Source organism: Melospiza melodia, chromosome 1 (genome assembly GCF_035770615.1).
Source record: "Melospiza melodia melodia isolate bMelMel2 chromosome 1, bMelMel2.pri, whole genome shotgun sequence".
NCBI lineage: Eukaryota > Metazoa > Chordata > Aves > Passeriformes > Passerellidae > Melospiza > Melospiza melodia.
Window position 1 is genome coordinate 84618773 of NC_086194.1, and position 23060 is coordinate 84641832.

General features: G+C 41.0%; 1 protein-coding gene across 1 annotated transcript in view; it reads left to right on the plus strand.

Moving 5' to 3' along the window:
• The window catches only part of JARID2 (jumonji and AT-rich interaction domain containing 2), a 210418-nt gene that overhangs the window by 120151 nt on the left and 67207 nt on the right, over nucleotides 1-23060 (plus strand). The gene's annotated exons all lie outside the window — the stretch shown is intronic.

A 23060-nucleotide genomic window follows, 5' to 3' on the forward strand; every position in this document is an offset into this window, starting at 1 on the left:
TAGTTACTGTTACTGTTGTTATTTTTACTTTTCAGTGAATTAAACCATGTAAAGTTAAAAAGATAGAAAAAGACAAAACATGCCTCTGAGAAGAGGAACGGCTTAATAATGTGGTGCAGTGGCTATTGGTTGCAAAGAACAGCTTTGAGATACTGCTGCAGTAAGCTGCCTTCTCTTTCCTAGAAGTCACTGAATGTGCAAAATGTGGGTTAAAATCATAGACCTCAAGCCAATCAATTACACAAAATATGCTGAGAATGCAGGCTGGGAGTTGTCCTCTCTGTGAAGTAAGAACGAAAACAGGCTGTCTAGAAAATGCCACTTAAAAGAGAGAATCAGAAATGCTTCCTCAACCTTTTTTCCTCTGCAGTTCTCACATCCTAGTTTCAAACAAAAATTAATTATATAGTAATAATAATAATAACACCAACAGTTATCTTTCAACCAAAAGAAATATTCCTGTTTTCTGTATGACCTTATAATTCCACTGAAAAGTGATGGAGTGAGGAGGAGGACACCTTTCTGTTCCTGTTCCAGTGTTTCCCATCCCTGGCTCCCACAATCTTTTCTGGAACAAACTCAGACTCTAACTAATTATGCCCACTTAGCTCATCAGGTGTATCAGAATATTAATTTATATTAATTTATATTATTTTATATATTTATATTTATCTATAAATATAAAATTTATGTTTTCCATACTGGTAGAAATTTTGCAGGGCTTATTGCACCTTGCTGCTGGTCAGGGCAGAGATATTTGTGTTCTGATTTTGGGCATTATGAGATACAACAGGGGATTGAAAATTGTTTCTGCTGAGCTGTTTAGGTGACATCTGCTGTTGGTGTGATCCTTGGAGACCGTGGCCATTATTTCATGGCCAGCCTGTTGCTTGCACATTGTCTTAAAGAACTTCTGCTTCCCTGTACACTTAGTTTGGCCCCTCATTCCTCAGCTGTGCTGGCATAATGGCTTGCAGGGTCGCACCATGAGTAGCTTCCAAAAGCTGGTTGGGATCAAAAATCATAGCAAGAAGATGAAATGAGGTTTTTTGACAGATTTCTGCATTTTAACCTGCATGAGACTTTAATCTCTTGTTCAGAGTATGGTTGTAGGAACAGCTGCTGGTGCAACAGGGAGACATCCTCTTCCTCTTTTGGGGCTGGCAAGGGGCAGGAGGGCTTGTCCCTTACACTGTACCTGCTCCTGGTGCCCTGCACAGTCCAGCTTCAGAAATGAGCAGGGTTGCTACATTATCAGTCTCCAGAAACTGCACCTGAGTACTCTGGGTGAAAAGTTTCTTGAAGAGTATTGGGTAGATTTGGGCTGAGTGAATTCAGACCCTCGAGAGGCAGCCTAGGTGGTTCAGGTATAAAAATAGGGAACTCAGTGCCTTTGATACTTTTCAGATTAAAATGAACAAAAAACCCCAGCCTCAACACAGACCCAAGAAAAAAACCTTTTCTGGCTTTGATGGAAGGCAAGGCACCATTTCACTACTTCTTCAAGCATCATGTACTGTTGAAATATTACAGTTGTTACTCTGTTGCTGTGAAGGAGTTTGTTCTTGTTTTCTTTCCATTTACACCCAGCACAGACTTAGGTCTATTTTTTCTTCCTCCCTGAGCTTCCTTTTTGCAGGCAGACCTTTTCAGGGCTCCTTCTCTTAAGCTGTAGGTGGAGCATGTTGAGTGTTTTATGTTATCTTCTTATTTCCTTTTAGGCTTTTTGTTTTGTTTAGCTGAATATGCTTGAGTGCTTCTTCAATTCAGGTTATTTTGCAATCCTAGAAAGAGTTGTGTCAGGATAATTGGGTAAACAAAAAACATGCAGGAAAGTGATGAGGGGGCAAATAGGACTAAAATGGAATCTGTGGGCTGACTGCCTCAGCTTACCAAGTTTTGACAAGTTATGTCCTCCTTGTCTTCCCCCAGGGTTTCTCAAAATCAAACTTTTCAGTTGTCCGTTCAGCTGTGTGTATAACTAGTGACAATCTTGTGATAAAATACACATTTAAAAACTGTAGCTTTAGCAATGTACTCTGAACTGACCATTATATGTAAATTATTACTTATTTCTTACAGCTTGCAGGGTTTTGTTGAGTTGGTTTGTGGGGTTTTTTTGTGATTTTTTGTGGGGGTTTTTTTTGTTTGTTTGTTTTCATTTGTTTGGGTTTTTTTGGGGGGGATTGTTGCTGTTGTTTGTTTTTTTGATGAGGGTATTTTTTTGGTGCATGGCAGGAATGGTTTTTCAGAAGCTTGAACCTGTTTTGACTTATTCTTCTAGAGGAATAAGTCACCTGTATTTCACACTCGTGATGGAAACAGCGCTAAGGAAATAAGCATAGTAAATACAGGAATCTGTTGTAAAGGGCTCCAGTTTCTTTAGTAGTTGAAGACTCTGGTTTGACCTTTCAGTTCTTCTGAAAGGTCAAACCAGTTCTTCAGTGAAATGGCAGGCTGGTACTGTGGAGGCAATCCTTTCCCAGTTTCTTCTTCCTGCCTCTTCTAGCTGCTGTGTCTAGGAGTCTTCTGGCTCCTGCCCATCAGTTCAGGCACTAACCTGGCAGCATTTTGTTCCCCTGCCTTGAGCAGGTCACCTTACAGAAAGGGCATAGGGATTCATGCATGTGTGCAGCATATGCGTGGTTTTAGATTGCATCCTCCAGTTTCAGCGATAGATTGCTCAAGAGCCTGGACGAACAGCAAGTGTAAATTCTTGTAGCAAACTGGGTAGAGGGAGAATTTCCTAGCAGTGAACATTGCCTTGTGGTCTCACTGTGCCAGTCATCCCTGTTGTAGATTTTCCTTGGGTCAAAAACTAGTGAGTGTATGCTCCCAATGAGTTCCTGGACTTAGCTGTAGATGTGTAGGTGCTGGCAGGTATCTGTGGGGGAGGTAAATCCCTACCAGCCTGGCTGTGGACTAGTGAAAACATCACTGACAAGCACTCCTTTTTTCACATAGATATGCCAAACAGAATAACACAACAGCAGAACCCCTAGCCAAGCACACCTTAAGGTTTATCAATCTATTTATTTTCCAGTTTCAACCCCTTTTCTAGTAACATAACTTGATTGAAGAGCCATAAAGAGTGCTGTGGTGGAAGGAAGGAGATGGCTGTTATGGTGAAAGCGTGCAGATTTAATATAATACTGCAGATTTTGTTTGGAAACTCACTTTGTTTGATGGAGCAGGGTTTTTGAATGCAGTAGCCTGACATTGTTAGGCTTCAAGTGGTTCCAGCTAGTCAGTCACTAATTGATACCGTTGCTCTCTGGGGACTGGAGGAAGCTTCTTACACAACCAGGTTTGAATCTGATGCAAAAATTCCCATCTCTATTTCTTTTTTAACATCTATAATTTTCTACTGTAACAGTATTTGTGGTGCTGCAGATTTCAGCTGGTGGTGGTGATAAAGAGGAGAAGGAGTACATGTACAGCTTTGCCCCTTAACAGCCTCCAGATTAGTCCAAAAACTGTAAGCCCTTCTTACAGTGCAAATGGAGTTTGGGGAGGATTAGTAGTGGCAGTAGTGGCAAGTTCAGTACTTTAAAAATACTTCTATTTGTTTGAGTTTGCACTCAAAAGGATGGAAAACACTTGCTTTGATCTGAGCTGTGTGTATTACTAGTGGCCAGGTCTGAGGGGAAGCAGCAGGGTAATCCTAAGTGGTAAATATTGCTTTCAGCCAGTAAAGGTGAAAAGTGCCAGCATTTTATTCTGACATCTGGCAAAAGCCAAGCATTTACATGTTGCACTGAATCTGTTGTGCAATGGATTGCTGTCTAGTTGCCATGTAAATGAGAGAAGTTGCTGGTTTGTTCAGTGCTTTGGGGAGAGATGAACAAAACTGTTGGTGCATGGGCTTGATAAACAACCAGATCAGGTGGTCTCACCATGTAAAGATCACACATTTTTCAAAACCTATTAACAAAAAGTTATTGCTGAAGGAGGTTATTAGCTTCCACGTAGCTGCATGTTTTTGTTGTGAATCTCCAGTTTCTAGCTATGATTCTCAGTTGAGAAAATCAATAAGTAACTGGCCAAAGGTGCTTGGTCTCTGTGCTGGATGCTCGTACATTTTTATGGGCAACTCTAAAGACTACAACCACTGGCAATTAATAACAGTGTGCAGAGACAGCTGTAGGTTTTTTAGGAATGAATTGCCCATCTTACTCAACATAGTGGTTTTGCTTTATTAATTTGAGATTTTGGGGAAGGGACATGCGGAGCAGACTTGATGTGACTGTATGTTGATCTTCGGTGGTAACAGGCTATTGCTTGCTTCCTCTTACTAATCAGGTGGCTGCTCATTTACATGGCCCCCTTCCCAGAAGCTCACACAGGGAATTGCCAAATGCACAAATGCATTTATCTTTTATTGTGAAATTGTGTTAGTAGAGGGCTGTACGGGGCGGGAAGAGGTTGACTGATTTTGGTAACTGTTAAAGTTCAAAGCAGGTTTTTTTTTTTTTTTTTTTAATTAAATGTTAGAATATTCTCTGTGTTAAGGGAGAAAAGATATTGGCTTAGTTAGGGAAAAAATTGGAGTTAGGGAAGTTTGCTCAACAGAGTGGATGGACATTGCCCGCTGGTCCAAGGGTGTGCAGGGCTCCTGGGAGAAGACACTTTGTCCAGTTCTTTTGCTGGGAAGGCTGTTGGCTGCAGGAGAAGGGAACAACCCACTGGGGAGCACTAGCATTTTAAGCTGTCACAGCTAGATTGGCCAGAAATTGCTTATTAGGAACCTTCTGAGGCCTTTAATTAATACAGCAGCTTTCTGCTAACGGTCTCAGGCATGTGACAGTCAGAAGTGTGATTGTGCACTGCAGCAAGGCCAGCCCATGGGATGCGCTCCTGCTCTTTGCCTTGCGCTGCCTCCCTGCTGCCTCCTCCTTTCTCCTTTTTTTTGAATTTTATTTTTAGATGGTGGTTTAACTCCCTGAACTGCTGGCTCACTGTGGAGCTACAGGAGGGTTAAGGTTTGTCAGATGAGAAGGTGGTGGGAGTATGTGTCCAAGGAGCGGGGGAGACAAGCATGCTGATCTCCCTTGGCTGGTGGCTGCACAGCTGCTAGGCTGGCAGAGCTGTTTTGCACCCTCAGCATAAAAAAAAAGCCAGTCAAGGGTAGGCAAGCTTTTGCATATTAGGAAAGCTGCTAATTTAAGGGGTTTCTTTTAGTGATACATCCTTTTCAACTTGATTTGCAAAAGACTTTCTTGCAGTAGAGCTGTCAAAAGGTTGAGGGGACTTAGGGATGGGGGGGTTTTCCCTCTTTTTTTTCTTTTCTTTTTCTTTTTGTCAAATTGTTTTTATAGTTAATAATGAACAGTCTCTTTAGCACTAGACTTAGCACCTTTCATGCAAGATGTAAAACAAGGTCAATCCTGTTCCCACATTTGTAAGTTTGTGAGGGATTTCTGCTTGGTATTGTAGGTGATGGAGAGAGCAGTGTATTATGACTCGGGTGTGAAAGCAGGAGACTGCTCGTAATATCAAAGTGTTTTTCCAGGACCTTTTTAGTGAATAGTCTTTTCACTAATTGGAGCACTATATAATGTATTTGTGTTCAGCTGTTGCCTGCTACAACACAATGTAAGCCCACTTACCAACCAGGTGCTTCTGTTATTTTTTTCTAATTTCAGTAGGCAGTGCAAATCTGCACTAGTTGTTTGTGTATGAAGAACTGCATTAATCCACAATAAAACCAAAATGGCAATGAGATTTATGTGTAATAATTTTTTTACCACTCCCCCCGCCCCCCTTCTGGGAATGCTGGTATGATTGGAATATATTTTCAGTGCTGCACATTTATATTTAAATAACAAGCCTTATAAACAAAGCAATAATAGTCCATTGGAGTGGATTTGCAGAGGAATAGTAAAAAGACAGATTACCTGCTTTATAATGCAAGTCAAGAAGATCATTGTATATAGTTTGAAAAGGAAGAAATGGGGTGATTAATGTTCTTTCAGTATTTTCATAAGGAACAAACAGTAGTTGTGACATGAATTCTTCTATCCAACATGCAAAGATATAACAAGGTACAATAACCTGGGAACACTTGAACTTTGTGGGTAGGCAGCTATGTAAACAACTTGTTTGAGTAGTGATTTAATAATTATGAAGATATGATTTGTAGCATCCTAACATGTGTTACGCCATGTCCAATTCCAACTTGCTTGTTGTCACCTGCCACCTTCTCAGAAGTCAGAGTTGCAGGGAAAGGTCTTCATGACCTTGAGTTTGGACTCATTGACTGAGGGATCAAGGAAGCTTCCAAACCAGATGGGATGGATGGAGTTGTTTCTTTCATTCTGTCTATGGCAAACACTCCTTCAGCTGCCTGCTAACCCATCCCATAACTGTGATTCACATAATTCATCTCTCACCAGGTGTATGGCAGGCCAGATGTTGGTTGCTTTAATACCAGGGAGAGGTTGCTCTAAAATGACATAGGAAATAGTTGAAAAAGACACTTTAAAAAGCAAATTTGTTTGCCAGTGTGAAAGAAATTTTTTTAATGCAAATACACCATTGTTGGTATAAAACTGTAGCCTGATGTTTGGGCTAACATAACTCTTTGCTACATCTGTTGTGGTCCCATGTTCTGTGCAAAGATAATGAATGATAGTAAAAAGGAGAGCCAGCATCATTCCAATATTTTAAAGCGGAAGTGTGTCCTAATATGCTGAGTTTTAAGAATATTGGTGGTGGACTGTTTTGTTTTGTTGCTGCTTTATTTTGGGTTTTGGGTTTGTTGGTTTGGTTGGCTTTTTTAAATTAGCATTTGAAGATTATATTCATACTGTATACTGGTTTGGCATACACTGAACTATAGTAAATCCTGTTCACCATTTATTCCAGAGCAGGAATATATGTGGCTGATGTGGACAATATGTAAATGATAGGAATATATTCTCCACATGTTCCTTGCAAATGGCAGCATAAATGTGGGCTACTGCTGATTCACTGAAACTGACAGCAGTGTGGATATTAATGTTTTTTATGGATCAGATCAAGATTCCAGGTAAGGGTGTGGGCCTTTGAGGCTCTCAGATGGATGACAGAGGCCTGGAGCTGTATGAATACTGCTCAGAAATAGGTCAGTCTTGTGTCACCAGCATCTCAGATTGGGATTGCAGGAGTTCTCTGAGTGTGGACTGAGTTTGAGAAGTATTAATCTCCATATGGTAAATATCTCCTTTAGAATCTTCTCAGGTCTCTTGTATTGGATAGAAAAATCACAGGAATTTTACACATATCCCCTAGCTTATGCTGGTATGGTGCTTTTCCTTTCTCTTCTTCATTGTTGCATCCAGTAGCACAGAATTTCCTGAGGGAAACTAATTGTTTTTTTCTTCTTAGCCTGAACATTTGTATATTTAGGTTTTTTAGCAGTATGTTTATTGTTTAATAATTTGTACAGTAATGGTCATGTCAGGATTATGTTTTGATTTTATGCTTTTTTTCTTTGCTCTTCTCTCTTGGTATTTGTTCTTGGCTCTGATTAAATAAACTAAAGCTTAAGGGACCTTTGACCATGTGGAAAATTATTTGGAAGTTTCTTATTTTTTTCCAGTTATATTACAGTCTATTTTCTCTGGTAGCATCCTTCTTTCAGCTTTCAGATGAGTTCTCCCCTGAGTTTCATAGTTATAGTTACTATGGAGATATCTGTCCATTCTCCCTTTTCTCGCCCCTTGCCCTTCTCCTTTGCTAGGAGCTCCTGCAGCTGTTATTTATCTTTTCAATAAAGTAAGTAGACTTTGTACAGACTTTGTTTGTAATATCTCTTCTGTTGCAACATGTAATTTGCCTGTAATGCTTTCATTTTCATGAAATCCTGTAGGTATTTGTTTATATGAATGAAAAATTTGGTATATGAGTAGGAAGTGAGGAGGTGCCTAGTTTAAAGGGTCACTTCTGGAGCTATTATCTGATTTGATCTTTCTTCACAGTTGAAGAGCTGTTCATTGAAGTCATAATTCTGTAAAATGAATCAACTGGTAACATTTGTGTGTATGTATGCTGAGTGTCAAGGACAGCTTTTAGAATTCATTTATTTTAAATGGCAGCTTTTGGAATTTAATATAAACATATTCTGGTGCAAGGAAAAATTTCTCGGGTGAAGAAATGAAAACTTGAGACAACACATCATTAGCCTTTTAAGTCAGAGAGACTTTTCTTTGCACCTCATCATAATTTGATAGCTCTTTATATACAGCTATATATATTCCAGTTAACAGAGAAACACGGATGTTTGGGTAGTCAGTTATTCTGCAACAGATACTTTCCTTTGCATGTGTACTTTTGTATTTCTAAACCCCTTCTTTGGGGGAGGCACTGTTTCATTTGGTGTCTGTGATTCGATATCACTGCTTTGCTGAATGAGTTAGATTTGAAATGGGCTCTCCAGCCAAGAAGTTTTACCATAACTGCCTGTCTGAGCAGACATCCCACCTGGAAAGCTGTGCTGCTCTTTTGATGGATGTGTTTCTTATGGTAGCTGTATCTTCAGAGGCTTTTCCCCTCTTTCTTTGGAGACATCTTGCCCTAGGGGGTGATTGTGATGTTACTGTTTTTCTTTGGCCTGCTGAGTGCTATGCCCTGTCACCTGTGGCTCTGCACAATCAGGAGCCTACTGAGAAGACCCTTTGTGTTACAACTGCATAAATAACCTACCTTGGGCTCTTGGTCAGATAATGCAAATCTCTTTGCCTCCCACTGAGAGTGGTGGGTTGAAACTGCAGCCTGAAAGCCCACAGGTGATACATAAAAAGGAAGCATGTCCTTCCCTTGATGCCGTTTGTGCTGGGTCTGGCATGGTTTGTCACCTGGCCCAAGCAAAGGTAGGTGGTTTTCTGCAGGGTCAGTGGAGCTGGTATTGGACAGATTCCCTGGGCACCACAGGGAGCACAGCAGAGGTGGCTTTGGGAAAAAAGATGGACAGGAGCAGCATCAGTCCCTCTAGGGGTGACTGGGTACCCTGATCAACTCAGCCCTCTGAGATAACAGTAGTCTCAATTTTGTTCTAAGCAAGCAAGCAATGTCATTTCCTTTGGCCTTTCCTATTCCTTGTGAGGCAAGAAAGAGACTCTGAAACCCTTTACTTTTGTCTGCTGTGCTCGTTTATTATGCTTTAGATTATTCCTGGCCTCCTCACAATTTGTTCTGCAAGTTGTCAAGCAAAATGTGCATTTTAAAATAAATTACTCTAAAATTTTAATCAACTCTTTTTTTTAGAAGGGAGTCTCATGTTTTTCTTTTGCATACGTCTAGTTCGCTGTTAAAGTAAGCAGCTGGGACTTTCTTGATTACTTCTATTTTTAGTGACATCTTCTTTACACCTGCACATTGAAAATCATGAGGTTCTCTAACAGAGATTGAGAAATCTTTCAGCCTCCCTGATTCTTAGGTCAGAAACCTGAAATCAACCTGGCCCTCTAATTGCAGTGTCTTGGTGTGGATGGAGTTCTTATGTTTGTCTTACACTAGAAAAATTGACCACTATTGATTTTCCTTGAAAGTTCATCCCACCTGGTTAATTTGTAACAGAACAAGAAGACAAACTAGGTATGGCACAATTTCTGAGACTCTCACTTTTATATCCCTAGGCCTGTGAAATCCTCTCATTACCTGAAAGTTAAAGTATTAAGTGATGTATAGGCAAATGTTACCATGCAATTTAAGTTTGATTTTTACCCATTTTATTTCATTTCTGTTACATAGAAATCCTGCTGTTAAATTCACTTTTGAAACATGTGCTATATGCCATCTCAGATTAAGAGTATTTAATTGCTTCCAGTTTCCAGGTAGACTACAAAATAAACTTTAAAGGTGAATCAGATGAGAAATGGAAAAAGAGGGGAAATAGCATTTGAGTAAAGGTCACACTCTCCTTATCAGACAAATCAATTGAAGTAATTCAGAAAAAAACCCCATGTCAAAAAAAAGTTTGGTTTTTCCTTGAAGCTTTTGGTTGCAGGAACCTCCTAAAACATAAATTCAAACATTTGTTCTTCTTTGGGCAGTACAACCCACAGTATCTGTATGCAGCCCAGGTACCAGGTCGCCTTGTGTTCAGGTTCTTGTGTGGCCTTGCACAGAACCTAATGGCTCTATGTCTCTTCCATCTTCAAGTATAATTGGCAGAGTTTTGAGCAGTGAAAGATTGGAGTAGGAGTTGTTTATTGTTTTCAAGGGCAAAGTATAAGTAAATTATATTATTTATATCTGTGTTGAATATGGGTCTACTTTAGGCTTTATTTATTGCTCTTACTTTTTCTGATCTTAAATTAACATATATATTCATAAATAAACAAAAAGTAAATTCTCTCCCCAAAGGAGGATTTTGAGAGTGCTTTGTCAGCACAACTGCATTCAAATCCATTTTTAAATAACAAGACTTAATTCCTGCATCCACTGCAAGTGCTTATTTATTATTGATTTCCGTGGATTGGACATTTTCCTAAGATGTCTGCAGTCTGAAGAAAGCTATAAATTAAGTGCCTGTGGTTTTGACTGTGCTTGGAGCAGCCCTTTAGAGAGTCTTGTTTATTTTCCTTTTCAATTATCATACTGTGTGTAAGGCCGCTGCAGTTTTACACCACAGAACGAGCCATCGGGAAGCGATGCCATGCACCCTCTGCCGTGTGTTTCCGCAGGCTCTTACCTGGCTTGGTCATCTTGCTGCCTCTGCTCAAGGCGGGCAGTGTGAAGTCTGAGAAATTGTTCATTGAGTGGATGTCTGCCAGCCTGGGTTTCACACTTGTTGGGTGCTTGGGTGTTTCAGTGGCAGAGGAAGGCATCCTCTCTCTTCACCCACAGGATTGCTCGTTTGAAGCCTTTTGCACAGAGTCTGCGTTGGAGGTCCTGCGTTGCATCGTTTGCCCCGAAGCTGCAGCTGTGCAGGGTTACAAATTCAGTAGGACTACAAAGAGAATATTCCATTCATAGTAAAAAATGGAATAACCTCTCTTTTACACTTTTCTTCCAGTGTTGTGGGGTAATTCACTGAAATTATCTCAATATTTTGTAACAAAACTACCCCTTGTATCCTAAGCCATCCTGTGTTCCTGTTATTTCAAGTCACAGAAACTTCTTAATATGGAACTTTACTCTCAATTATGGTCATTATTTTCAGCTTATTAGTTGCATCTTCTTGAACACTGGTTCCCAACTCCTTACTTTGAAACATCTTAGTTTCAGGAAACTTCAACTTTTGCTGTTTGGTGTGTGTGTGTGATTCCATGGTGTTACCTGGTGTCTGCAGTTCAAGACTTCAGATTGATTTGCTCCTCTATCAGTTTTTTATGTGCCATTCAAAGCCCTCTTGCCAGCCTGGGGATGCAGCTGTATGCTAATTTCCCAGTTTGAACAAAACACTCATAGGTCACTACCGAAGTACTTGGTCTTCTTGATACAGAGGGAGGAAGTTTCTGGGATGGAATGGGGAGAAAGGCTGGGTCTGGATCTGTTGCTGTTTCTTGTTTCTTCTCAGCTCTGGGAGATGAAGTTTCTTTTCCTGAGACTGAGCTCTGATGTTAGAAATGCAGCTCTGTCACATCATTATTTCTAATTTTTAACATAAAAAAGGCAAGTTGAAAGGGAATTTGTTACAGCTTCTTGTTACTATGTCTTCAAAAAGGAAGTGCGAATGTAATCTTCACATACCATATCTTCATATAACGATTTTTAAAGGCCCTTTAGTTTGACATGAGGACAGGCAGCAGTATTTCAGTATCTGGGCAGATTTCCACACCCTGATACCATGTGCTTGTTCTGACCTATCCTTTCCTCTGGATGTTCTTTTTCCCCAAGACCTCTCACTGCTCAGGAACATGTCTTTTACAACTTGCCATTCCCAGCTTAAAAAGCAGACTGACAAAAATTCCTTTAAGTTGAGGCTTGAGGACACACACACATTCAGGAATATTTTTTCCCAATTCAAGTAGAATATCCTGTTGAGTTGGACACCTTTCTTGGGGATGAGAGGGAAGGGCAAAATTATGGAGAGCATATTCTAGCAAGATGCTTCACGGAAGTAGATCAAGAAGGCAGGTGCTGAAGCTGTAGGGCAGTGTTATTCATGATTCCAAATAAAATATAGGAAAAAGAAAGTCTTCTCTTGCCTTCCGGGACACCCCAGCCCCTCCCACCCGAGTTACTAATAAAGGTTGCAGAATCCCTCTTTGCTTTTCTCACTCAGGTTCATTTTTTCTAACGTAGTGTGAACAATGTTTTGCTCTTCTGAGGTAACCTTTTCTGACAGTTTGCTGGTTTTTGTATGAAAAGCACAGAACCCTTAAGTCCTTAAAACAGAAATCCATTTTCTGTTTGTGTACCTCTCTGTACTTTACCGATCGTTAGTCAGTCCAGGATGCATGAATTAGTGGGTGACTTTTCTGCTTTGTTTTCTTCCTCCTTCTTTATTCTGCTGTTTCTCTGGACCATCCCAACCTTTTCTACTCAAGTGTTTTTCTGCTAGGTTTTATTCAACGTGGCTTCCCAATATGAGCCTTAATGAAAACAAATGCTTATGGCGTTTTCTGAGCATTAGGTGAGCTGCTATCTTTAATTACGAAAGGCTTGGAGACGGAGGAGGAAACCCACTTATTGGCAACAAAGGGCCCTAGGACTGTTTGTGCTTGGCTCATTCATCTCCCTCTGCTTTGCAGACAAGTGAGACTTTCTGAGCATTTGAATACAGTTTATTCTATCAATTAGAAAAGAACAAAACAAAACCTGTCTCTTACATTGCTTAAATACCTATTAAGCCCATGAACAGAATACTAATTTCAGTGGTTCTGTATAATGAGCTCTAAATTTCTGAGTCATGTCAGCCTTGGAACCTCTTAACAAGGACATGGAAAACCCCAGAAAAAAAAACCTCTAATGTCAGTCTCAGTTCCTTAATTATTTTGATGAGTATAAAAATGAAAAGCTCCAAAGCATTTTGTCCCAGTGGTTATTTTCCAGATTGAATATAACAGGGAGGATTTATGAAGATTTTCCGCTCTGTTACTGGGGTGGTTGGAGCACAGAGCAAGAAGGCGAGCACTGGCAATACTCAATGCCAGCAGCAGACCTCATCAGCTGACAAGCCCTTGAAAGTTCTTAAGTGGGATGAGATATTAGATTAGATGGAGTTTTGTGTTTCTTTTCTATTTGCCCTCCCCTGGTATGAATGCCAGCACATATAAATCATGGTGCTTAGCTGGTGCAGAAAGAGGGTGTTGCAGTGCAGAGCAATCTCTACCAGCTCCCTAGGAAGGCAGAGGTGATATCTGAGCTGCATGTGTGAGGGTCGTTTACCTCTGGATGGGTGTTGCCTTGAGTTCCTGTGGATTTCAATTAGGCAATGCAGTGATGCTGGGCACTACCTGCATTTCAAAACATAGATGTTACTTGAATGTCATTTATTCTTCCTTTTAATACACCTACAGGCGACTTGGTTCAGCTGCACAGTCCCCATAGAGGAGGCTGCTGAGTGCACAGTGACAGCTTGTATGCTCCCTGTGCATCACAGAGAATGCTCTGCTCATTCCTCTGGAAAATGTTGTTATATAATGCAGCACGGTGCTTTGCCATGTCTGCTTGGGGGATCACCCCTCTGTGAGGAGGGTTGCATTGTCAAGTTGGGTGTTTTAAGGGTAGAATTCAGCATTACTTAATGATTTGTGAAATGTAACTTAATGCATTTATCACTGCTTTAAATTTTCTGGCCTTGCACAATGAACATCCCACAGTGGGGGCTTCATATTCTCCTTAGACTGTATTATTGGTATTATTGGCAAATGTGCTCATTTATACTAGGGAGAGAAAAATAAAGGCAGGGAACCTTGAGAAATGCCAGTTAATAAAAAATAAGACAGTTGTGTTTTCTAATAAACAATGAACATAGTAAAACTGGTGATGCTACAGGCATCTTGTGTTATTGATGAAAACAAACTGCTTACTGACATCTGCAGCAACTAGTCATTGAGTGGTGGCATCCCAGAGCCCCTCAGTGCCATGTGTTAGGCAGAATTGCTGGAATTCACAGTGTGAGACTTTCAGGTTTTGAAGGGGTTTGATTTATTTGGTTTTCCCCCTCAGGCTTTTTTTTCTTGCTGATTTATATTTCTTATACAACTGGAAATATAAATAAGATAAATATAATAAATAATATAAATAAGAATAAGGGAATTGCTGCCCTTTACTTGGAAATGTTGTGAAAAGCCATAGGTATTTCTTTCAGACAGCTGATTACTTTAGCCTTCCAAAGTCCCCATTGTTAACAGTTACAATGCATCAGTACTGCTCAGGAATAGCATTTCACATGCTGTAGACTCTTCACTGCTTCTCCTGAAGAATTCCTTCTCTCTGCTGCATCCCACCACCTGAGACAGAAGCAACACATTTCTGCAGGTTGTGAACATCCTCTGCTTCATGAGCAAATTCACTTAAGTACCATGGCTTCTGCATCAAGTTTCCCTTAGCACAAGGAAACTTGGGTTCAGCATATGTAGCTGCTGTAACCCTGCTGTATTATGAGGCTGATTAATTAAGTTTTCCTATTTATACTGCTACTTGTACAGTATTTGTAGATTGATAGGTTCTTATGTCCATCCTTCATCCGTCTGTCATCCTGTTGTCTCGTCCCCCGCCACCCCGAGTTCTTTCTGAGATTCTGTAAGTTAAGGTTTTTATTCATATTTTTTGTCTAGAAGCATGTAAGTCAATGGAGGGGAGAGTACCACCTTGTTCTGTAGTAGAATTTAAATGATTCATTTAAATAATGATAAACTGTAACTTTTGACATATCTCACTTTTCATGGCATCTGTCTAGATTGGGGAGGTTGATGTTCTGGGTCAGCTGTAGCTGTTCCAAAGACAAATCCTTGAGCATGATTTTCCTCCATTGAATGGAATGTAGCACACGAAAAACTTGTCAAGAAATACTTTTAAAGAATTTTCTCTTATCTGCTGAGAGAGGGATGTAGAGGAAGAGCTACCTTGACGTTTTGCTTGTTCCCTATGACCCAGGGAACCTCATGGCCACTGTGGTGGGCAATGACACCACAGATCATCTCTGCTGCATTTGGCTTGTAGAAGATGATAAAGCTCACTATCCTTCTTTTCCTTTTTCCCCTGCCCCCTTTCTGGTTTTCCCCCTAAAACCTCCTTTCTTCAGGGAAATAATTGTATGTAATAATTGTCTGCTGAATCCTTCTAAAGGAGCTGCTCAGTAAAACTAAGCAGTCATTAATTTAACACTCCAGTGCTGAACGAATGTGTGAGCTACAACAGCTGCTTTGCTTTGCATCTCCACTTTAAGGGTGTTGACATTCCACTGGTTTCTTTTGGATTTAGAAAACCTTCCTTAAACCTGAAAAGGTCTGAAACTCTGCATTTTCTCAGAACCGTATTTTGTGGCTATTATGGTGTTTTGGATCACCAGTTGTGGTAGCATGGGTTCCTAAATCTGGACAAGTGTTTAGTTTTGATTATTGATTGGTTTTAAAGCTTTTCTTTCCCCTTGGGGAAGGGGAAAGGTATGTAAAATGCAGTTAATTATGACAGTTTATTATCTCATTAAATTATGAAATACCTTCTACTAAGCTTATTATAGTAATCTAAAAATCAGCTATTCATATTTCTGATGTTTGTCTCCAATCATGGCTTTTCACTGCAGATAACATGCATATGTATATGTGCATGTGTGTGTGCATGTATATGCATGTATAAAACACTGAATAAGTAAAACTTACCTATATAGTTTAATTTTATGTAGCTTAAAGCATTGTTAACCCCATCAGTCATGTCAGACTGTCTAAGGTCACTCAATGGCTGTGAAGAGGGATACTGTTAGTGACCCAGTTATTTCTAGTGTAGCTTCTGATCTTGCAGATTTATATAACAATGATGCATGGAAGTGCTGGAACGCATTTGGAGCTGCCTGGCTATAAGGAGTCCCTTGTGGGTAGGGAGAGAGCTCAGGTGAATGCACAAAAATGTAGATTAGCATGTTTGGCAAAATTCTTACTTAGATTTTGAACCCTGTATTAGACCAGGGATGTCTCTGTTTGGTGTGGTTTTAATACTGCCCGTATAGAAAATGTGAAGTTGGAGTCGATACCTTTTCCAAAGTATAGAATTGGAATATTTGGAGATGGAATTGCAGCTTAAATTTCTTCAAAAGGCAAAATCTCCCTCTGCCTACAGTAGGAAACCACCACAGAAAATAGCAAGTTGTGGGGTAGGTTGGCTGGAATCTGGTATAGGTTTAAAAGGGATTTTGGATTTCCTGATCCAGAATCATTCAAGTCTTAGTGGTGGTGCTTTGCTGAGATTTTTAGATGGCTTATGTTAAGATAAATTAAGATGCAGCTTTTAAATTAATGAAGTTAAACTAGCACAAGAGGCTGTATGGACAGGCTGTCTCTTTGATTTATCTGTCAACAAGGCACTGGTTTAACCTACTCTTAACCCATAACAATCCACATGGATTTGAACTGATTTAACAAAAATTAAATTGGGGCAGTCTTGTGTTGCCAGCAAGGCCTCAGGAGAAGCATCTCTAGTTCTGCCTTTTGGCATTGTCTTCCCTTGGTAATGGTGTGATAAAAGATGCATTTATTTTATTTGTTGACTTTGTTGACTTAATTCTCACCTTCAAGCTAGTAAGATTTCCTCAGTGCTAAGGGCAGTCACTCACGCCACCCGTTGTGGTTGCATTTGTTTGTTATTTTGAACAGTATCCCAAGCTACTGAGCCCATATTTAATATAATTTTAAACCAAGAAAATACTCAAGGGGTTTATGAAATCCTCCGCATATTTGCTTACCTGTGGCTCAGTGGTTGGCTGGGTATGAAAAGAATTGCATGTTTTGTCAGATTTCTGCAGTTTTCTAATGAGACATGTTGTGGCTGCATTGCCATTCTCTCCTTAGTCATCTGGTCCTCGCAGGATTTCCATTTTTTTTGGTCAACTTCCACTTTTCCTGAACATACCGACAGAATGTTTTTCTTTCTCAGTTGTTCCTGGCCTTACTGCTTGATTTCTCTTGCTGCACAAGCATTCTTTTCAATTTCACTTTTGTTCTTGATGTGGAGTTTTGCATGGCATTCTCACCAATTCCCTTGCAGGTGCCCAGCCCTTGACAACTACCTGAACTGGTGTTGGGTTTATCAAATGTTCACTGGTGGTTCCAGCTGAAGTAATTGCCAATTTCTTGCCACTCCTGTTGGGAGCACTCTTGCCACGATCTTTTGTATGGCCATGTGGCAATTTGACCTCAAGCCCTCATTTGATTCAAGCAGGTGTGGGTGTGCACATAATGTTTTTCATAGGATTTTTTTCCTTCTGCCTGCACTCTTTTAGTCAGTGTCTTAATTTCAGCTTGGAAAAGGGATAGAAAAGTTATTTGCCTGAGGACTGTCAGCTGATTAGTGACCAAATATTGGCTCAATGCAGTTGAGGAGGAAGAGAAGGTGCCGGGAAGCATCCCAGGATTTTGGGGGTTTTCAGAGAAATTTACTGTGCTTAGTTGTTGCTCTGGTGATTTATCACAGTCAGTGACCACACCTCAGGGACACTTCCAGGGGAGCACAGTGCCAGCCATGGACTTTGTCCATGGGGCACCTATAAAGTGCTCACTGCACTTTTATGCTGTGTTACTTTCAGTGTAGACAGCATCTGGTATGCCACCCTCTCCTTTCTATTTTCAATGTTTGTAAGCTGGGGCTTTGCTTGTGATGATACAGGGAAAAGTAGCGGGTGATCTGCTCATGGGGACAGAAGGGATGGAAATCAGACCTTTTCATTATTTAAAAAAACCCTCTTAAAAAACCCCCAAGGTTATCAAGTAAAAAAGCCCACCCAAATTTGTCTTCCTTACTTGTCTTGGTGGAAACTAGGCTCCTTGTTGCAGAAAGGTTGACAGTGAAAGGGACCACACTGGCATTGCTGCCAGGCACGTTTTCTGTTAAAATTTTACAGTTCAGTAGCTAATGTGTTTCTTAGTCAGCTTAGGGTGATCTTAATGTGAGCTGCTAGTGGAAAAGGGAGTCCTGTTCTTCCCTCTAGTGTGTTCGTGCCACCTCTTTTGTGCCAGCACCAGCACTTCTGTGCTTGTGGACCCCAACCTGAAAAAGGAAAAAGCCCAACCTATAAATTAATTTTCAGCTTGACAGACTTCCTCAGCCAGCTGATTCTAGGGTCTCAGGAGCTCAAGGGCTGGCATAAGCAGGAGTGTGTGTGGCTGGAGGTGAAGGCAAGAACATAGACCACTCCTTTTTTCTGAAGCAGCCTCTCAGACCAGTTTTAGCCAAACTGAAGGCACTCATTCAGGGGATAGGATGTAGGTGAGGCAGTGCAGCAGTTGCTGCTCCAGAAGGGTGCGGTCCCACTCCCTTTGTCCTCCCCCAGGCTGGGACTGTGCCCTCCCAGTACTTCCTGGACAGAGTGCACAATGGACGCAGAACCAGGAGGAACATGACTTTCTGCTGCCACTATGTGCAGGCTCGTAGTTTATCTGAGTTGCATCATCAAATATCAGGTGTCCTGCTGCTCAGCTACCACTGTGAATCCTAAAAGTAAAATTAAGGAGGATGTTAGGGAAGAAGCACTGATAAATCTCACTCTTCTGTGAACAAAGTCTTCTCAGAGGGACTGTATTTTTTCACTTCCTGGACAGATGTGTGGTGTGTACGCACAATTAGTGTGTGTCTGTGAGCGTTTTTTACTATGATTACCTGGTATTGAAATGAGCTCGATATGCACCATATCTTTTTACTGGAGTCTCCAGAGGCAGGGGAATGTGACACATGTGACAAGAAGCAAGAGAGTATTGAATACTTAGTACTGCAGGTAAAGAAAGAAAGTCTGCAGGGAAGGTAATAGATTGTGGTGGCACAGGAATTGTTACCATAGTTTCCATTCATATCATTAGTTCCCAACTACTTCTTCTGGCATTCAGGAGGAAGAGAAAGACAGCATGCTCTGGCAGTCCAGCCAGCCCCCTCTCATAGGATTTAGCATCTATGTAAAGAAGAGGTTTGAGGTGAATGGCCCCTTTCCTTTTCAGGCCAGTTTGACTGGTAGCAGGATGTGGCATGGCTTGAAAGAAGGCATGAACAGAGTTACTGGGACAATTGACTGCGTCTGCCTGATTGACTTGCAAGAATGGGCTGTTTGACTCCTGGGGAGAAAGCCTGGAGAGGGTCGTGGTTTGCTTCCAAGAAAAACTCAATACAAAAAATTAGAATGATGAAGGAAAGGAGACCAAAAAATAGAGACAGCATCTGCTAAAGTTTGTATTTTATCTTCAGAGTTATATAAGAATAGCATAGATTTAACATAATGGAATTCAGTATTATATAAGAATAGCATAGGATTAACATAATGGAATATACTGATTTTTATTTTATTTTCTTTCCCTATAGCTCTCTTGCACGATTCTGTTTAGTAATCCTTTTTGGCAAGACAGTGAATGTGACGGATGGGTGTTCTATGCAAAAGTGATCCCGTTGCTGCTTATCAGAATAAAGTCTGTGCAGTAGATATAGGATGTCTTGTGTCTTTTTTTTTTTCTCCTTGCTGTGTGTAGAAGTGTTGTAGTTTTTACAAGAGAAATGTTGAGTTCCTAGTAATAGCCAGATGGTAGAGGAGCCTTCTAAAGGCTTTCCCTGTGTGCAGATACATGGTTTCAGGTGTGGTTAAATTGCAAGCTGCAACCTCTGCAAGAGGTTAAAATGCCCACAACCTACTGACTTTTATCACTTCCTGCCAGTAGATGGAAAATTTTATTCAAATGTTAGGGATTAATGCAGGGCTTAATTGAACAGGAAGTTTCTCAGCCATTCAGATGATGGCTAGAATGATCCATACACTGTTATTTCTGACATTTCTGCCAGAAGTAATCGGTGGCTTTCTGGCTAGTGCAAGTTGCTTTTAGGGCAAAGGTGAACGATTGCTGAAGTTGAGGTACGCGTGTTTTTCTGAGATTGGAAAACAAGAATGAAATGGTCTGTAAAGCAATTTTTTTTTAAAGCACAATTGCAGAGAAAAGGCTGCTCAAAGTGAAAAAAGAATTTTCCTTCAGTCTTATGGCTTTGATCTTGCATCCTCTTGAGTTTTAGCAGCTGGTCGAATTACTAGGGAGGGAGCTGCTGCTATGTTTGGTATTATTTGGTTTATCATAGGGAACAAAGAGCAGCTCTGAATTGATCAGAGACCAGGGGTTTGGGTAGTGCTTAGGCATCTCATGAGCAAGGAAGTGGGAAGCTGTGTCATCTGAACCGTGCTGGTTTTGTTTAATGCCTCCTGCTTGGGAACTGGGAAGTGAACAGGTTTTGCAGATGTCCCTCAGATGTCTGAGGACACTGAAAATAATACTAGAATAATATTGAATCTGCACAGTGTGTTGTGCTAGAAGTAATTTTGACTTCTCTGTCATTAAATAGGGGGCAGTGCTCAAGTTTTCTCAAAATGAACAGTTTTAACATTCTACCGGCTGTCTTCCATAGGGTGGGAAATCTTTTTGTAGGGGTCAAAAACACTTTTGAAAAGAATCCAATCCATTTGGTTTTTACCACACCTGCATTGGTAATAAACAATAACAACTTTAACTAAGTTGCCCACAATTCCATGCAGACAGCAGCAGGGTGTTGCAGAGAATTGAAGTGGAAGGGGAGACCATTTTGTGCCCCTGGGCTTTCCCATACTGGTTTCACCTCAATGTCAGAAGACTTCTGAGGTTGCTTCATTCTTCCACCTTCAGCGAGTGCTGGCAGCAGGACCTTGACAGGTTCCTTGCCAGATCATGCAAGTGAACTAGAAATTCATCCTCCTTCCAGTGAGGAAGGTGTCTATTAGCATGGAGTTCAACCTTGTTTACTTCCAGCACAAGGGACAGGGTTTAATGTGAAAAAATAACTTTGTTCTTGTGGTTTTTTTCTTGAAAAGAAGTTTGTAGACATAGTACACGCTCAGACATCTGGTAGTGATTATTAAAAACCAAGCAAATGTAAATGAGTTCCTTAATTCTTTATTTTTTTGCTGCTGTGGTTTTGCATTGTAACTTTCTAGCATGTGGTGATGCTCTTCTCTGCAGCAGCGCAGCATAAAATGGCAGACCTTTACTCCTTAGTGATGTTCTTCTTGCTTTCTGGTATGGCATGGTGATTTTGGCTCGAGCTGCAAAGTATTGGAATCTTGGGTCACACTGCTAGAATAGAGGGGCAGCCCCCATTTCTGGATGCAGGAACTGGAAACCCTAGTCTCCATTTGCCAAGTACTTTTGTAGGTAGCTGTGCTCAGCTGTGCTTGGTAGGCAGCTTGCAGAGCACTCTGGTGAAGAGAACCAGGTAGCAGCCTGAGATGAGAATGCTGCAGAAGAGGAATGCCTCCAGAACATGGAGCTGAAGTAAGCTGTGCACAGGTGGGAGCGTGGGGAGGAGTCAGAAGTTATTGTAGCTTTTATGGTACTGCTGAAGTCAGTGCTCATCAGCTGGTGCTCGGTACTGCTTCACACGAGTGCAGTGACTCCCACCACAGCTTAGTCCCAAAGAGTCAAAGTATCATAAGCTGGGGTGCAATCTCTGCAGCATGCATAGCCCAAGGAGCAGCAGGGAAAAAGATGTATCCAGGACACAGGCCCCTCCAAAATGGACTTCTGGAATACATTCCTGTTCCTTCTGAATGAGGCTGGTTTTGCATTACTGTGCACCTTTGTAGCTTCTGCGGGCATATCTGAGATGGCTCAGCTGAATGCTGTTGGCTGTGGTGTTGAGGGTGTCAGCAATAACCAGGACTTTAGGAGGAGCACTTGTAGGACTCACAGTCTGCAGCATTGTTGTTAGATTGATTTCCATGTAGACTGATGAATTTGAAGGCTTTATGCAATGTGCAATATGGTACAGTGTAGACACAGCTGGAGTACAACTTGGAGCAGTCAAAGGTTGAAGTACCAGTGCTTATGCTCTTAGACTAGAAATGAAGCTACTCCAGAATGGGAATTTTTAAGAACTGTTGCAGGACAAAGGAAGGGTGGCACCACCTGTCTCCAGTATTCAGAAGGATCTCTTCTGCCATCTATTGCCATGTACAGCTCACCACATGTCTGTATGGAGAGGAAAACTTTTTGTCCAATCTCAGGTGTTATAACCTTGGAGAAAGTAGATTTAAAAGAGTAATTTTCTTGCTCTTTGTCCAGATCCCACACTTACTTATAGAGGAATAAGGCTTTCGCCCTGGATTTATGGAGAAGTCTGTAGGACAGTTGCTAAAGTGTGATCTGAAGGCTGTAAGAAAAGTGCTTCTTGGGAGCTTTATTTAGCTGCCATGTCCTCATTTGATCACACTCCCACTGCTGCTTCTCTCTGGACAGCAGCTAATAAAGCCTCCTGTACCTGCCACAGCGACTGGCACATGGGACAGGTGGAAGGATTTGAGTGTTTGATGGTCATTAATGTATTTCAATCTAAATCAGCCTTTATCCAGCTGCTAGAGTCTGAGCTTGAAGATGCCATTTTTGAGATATTTGAAGGTGCATGTATGGTTTTGTAATTGTGCCGTGCTGGAGTTGCACCTTGGTAAGTCAAAGTTAAGTTTTGGTTTATGCACGATAAGAGGTTGTGACCCTGCCTGCAGTGCTGCAGTGATGGAAATTGTGTGCAATAAGCATGGACTGTTCTTGCATCAAGTGCAGTTAAAACCAATTGCCGCAGTAAGGTGTCAGGGGACCCATTCTCCTGCAACTTTGACTAATTATGCTTTTGTTTTTTCTGGATAATTTCTTGTTTCTCTTTGCATCCCTGTATCCTGAAGTCCATGAAGGGCACTCAAGTTCACACTGGGAAATCCTACTGCTACTTAAAATAGTGTCAAAATTCCCTGAGCACTGTGGATGTTTCAGGGCAAAACCCCAGGGCATTGAGTGGCCAGTGTGCTTTAGCCCTCTCAAGGTTATCTAGACCACTGAAACACCTGCACTTACTGGATCCACAGGTGAAACCTGAACACAATGTTAGTTTTCTACAGCTTCTTCTATAAACGGTCCAGTATGGGCCTC